The 3,212-nt window shown below is 34.2% G+C and overlaps 1 protein-coding gene across 1 annotated transcript in view; it reads right to left on the bottom strand.

Annotated features, from left to right (window-relative positions):
- The window catches only part of LOC128249593 (uncharacterized), a 41,649-nt gene that overhangs the window by 37,738 nt on the left and 699 nt on the right, over nt 1–3,212 (bottom strand). The window lies entirely within an intron of this gene.

Raw genomic sequence — 3,212 nt, 5'->3', positions numbered from 1 at the left:
AGTCTAATTTGGCAGAGTTTCTACAGCTGGATGCCCTTCCTAACGCCAACCACTCAGAGAGTGTAGTGGGTGCTTTTACGTGTCACCCGCACGAAAACGGCCACGCTCGAAATGGTGTCTTTTATGTGCCACCCGCACAAGCCAGTCCAGGGGCACTGGCAACGATCTCGCTCGAAAATCCTACGGGAGCCAGTCAGGCGGTACTGGCAACGGCCACGCTCAAAATGGTGCATCTCATGTGCCACCCGCACATTCAGTACAAACATTCAAGATATGACGATATTATATAAGATCAGTCATCTGTCATTCAGCAACATTCACAAATATATATATATATATAGATTAATTGCAGAATAAAACCATTGGGTCATCGACTCAAAAAGCTACAACCCACCAATGAACACATAGTCCACATTATTTATATAAGCTTGCTCTCATAATATAATTTCTTTCTACTGGTGCCTTCGTTGATGTTTGTGTGTGTTCTTTATCCTGAAGAGGGGGTTATCACTAGTTTGTGCTCTATTGTGCTCTAAATACGGTGATGTACCCCCGAAATGGCCATAGGTGTTTTGTGTTTGTAGTCCAACCTATATTTGTAATCCTTTGTAAATGATGTTAAATTATGGATTGATTTTTACCGATGTTACCTGCTGGATGTTGGTTTAATGTATCGACTTGTGTGCCTTGATTTTCTTGGACTTAAATAACGTTGATGGTGAAATATGGATTTTACTTTGTTACACATTGGGTGTTGTGTTATTATGTCGTCCCGTGTACCTCGGTATTCCTGGGTATGAATTACAAAATTGGATTTTACCTGCTAAATTTGCTGTCATGAGGGAAGTAATGAACTTTCGTACAATTTAAACTTAAACTTCTTTTATTAGCCTTTAATCTCAATGAATAAACTATTTTACTACGTTTCCCTATGTATTTATTTTATTTTATTGTTTTTTCTATATTATTTTTTCTATATATATATATATATATTTTCATTCCACTATATCTGTACCGCTCTATAATATTTTTAATCACTTTTTAATCGCAGTTTATTTAATTATGTTATTCTATTATATTTTTTAATCGATTTCATTCTTATGTATAAAATTTTACTTCCCTTTGCCACTTTGGTTTTGTGGTTTATGCTGTACTTCCTAGATGTGGTCATTGGTGGGTTGTGGCTTTTTGAGTCGATGACCTAATGGTTTTATTCTGCAATTAATTTTTGTACCTTTGTCTCACCTAGTTTGAGCACTTCTTATTACAGCCTTGTATAAATTCTATTAGTTTTCTAATACAAAACTGTTAATATTGAATAATTATATATATAGTCATGATAGATCATTGACCTAACACCATTCAATTTTTTTTCTCCGTGTTTCTCTGTATTCTTTCTGTTGAAGAGCGTAGCTCGAAACGTTAAAGACCTTCCGTATTCCCGAGCGTCATACTAATACATCCTTTTGTTGTTTACACCACCTGTCCTCGTCTGTTGTTGTTTTTTTTCATACATTCTCCCATATATATATATATATATATATATGTATATATATATATATATATATATATGTATCATTCAACTACAGTAGTAGTTGAATAATATTCTTAAAGCTACAATTTACTTACACACAGCATATTCAGAAGTTTGTTGCTAATTCAGTTCTTAACCAAATTGAAAACTAAACATTTTGGCATAAAAAAATTGAGATTTGGTCCAGTAGAAAAATGTTTACATCAAACTTTGTAGCAATGTTATAGGAGAGTAAGTAATGCCTCCAATTAAGTTTAGATCTAAATAACTTTTTTTAATTTAAAAGCAAAATATGTTTATCCAAGCTTCAATGATAGAAGAAAGCATAAAGAATTTCATAGTTTTGGTCCTATGGAACAAAAATTTGTATCAAAGAGTTGTGTTGTAAAATATCATGAAAAATATTTAAGCAAAGCAAAAAATTGGATTTAAGTATAATTAACTTTTTAATTTTAAAAACAAACTATATTGTAATTAAACTTAAATGATAGAGCTCAATTCAAGGAATTTCATGGTACCAATTTCACACAAGATATACAATTTGTAGGAGTGGCTGTGTGGTAAGTAGGAGTGGCTGTGTGGCACCTTGGGCAAGTGTCTTCTACTATAGCCTCAAGCTGACCAAAGCCTTGTGAGTGGATTTGATAGACGGAAGCTGAAAGAAGCCCATGGCATATATATATATATATATATATATATATATATATATATATATATATATATATATATATGTACATGTGTGTGTTTGTGTGTCTGTGTTTGTCCCCCCCAATATCGCTTGACAACCAATGGTGGAGTGTTTACATCCCCGTAACTTAATGGTTCGGCAAAAGAGACCAATAGAATAAGTACTAGACTTACGAAAAATAAGTCCTGGGGTCGATTTTCTCAACTAAAGGCGGTGCTCCAGCATGGCTGCAGTCAAATGACTGAAACAAGTAAAAGAATAAAAGAATGTATATTCATATATATATATATATATATATATATATCAACATCATCATCATTTAACATCCATCGTCCATGCTGGCATGGGTTGGACGGTTTGACCAGGGCTGGCAAGCAGGAAGGCTGCACCAGATTCCAGTCTGATTTGGCATGGTTTTCTATGGCTGGATGCACTTCCTATCACCAACTGCTCAAAGAGTGTAATGGGTTCTTTTATGTGCCACCAGTGCAGGTGCCATTTGCATGACATCAGGGTTCTTTTACAAGCCACCGGCATGGGGGCTAATTTGCATGACAAGACTGCGATTTTGCTCATCTTGATGGGTCTTCTTCTCAAGCACGACGTAATACCAAGGGTCTTGGTCGTTGCCTCCATGAGGCCCAAAACTCGAAAGGAAATATATATATATATATGCATCGAAATTAACACTGATATATGCATGTATTATATTGGGTTGGTACATAATTACTGCAGCTTTTTTCCAACAAATTTTATTCAACAAAAACAATAACAACATGTAACAAAAAACATCTTTAAATGATTATTCCGGAGAATATTCACCATCTTCTTCAATTACTGCTTCCCATTTGCTTGGCAGATGATCAGAACGTCATTTAAAGATGTTTTTATTAAATATTGGTATTGTTTTGTTGAATAAAATTTGTTGAATAAAATTTGTTGAAAAAAAGCCGCAATAATTATGCACCAACCCAATAGTAAGCATATATG

This window comes from Octopus bimaculoides, chromosome 1 (assembly GCF_001194135.2).
Source record: "Octopus bimaculoides isolate UCB-OBI-ISO-001 chromosome 1, ASM119413v2, whole genome shotgun sequence".
Taxonomy (NCBI): Eukaryota; Metazoa; Mollusca; class Cephalopoda; order Octopoda; family Octopodidae; genus Octopus; species Octopus bimaculoides.
The sequence above is the reverse complement of the archived record's forward strand: the minus strand, read 5'-3'. Positions and strand labels throughout refer to the sequence as shown.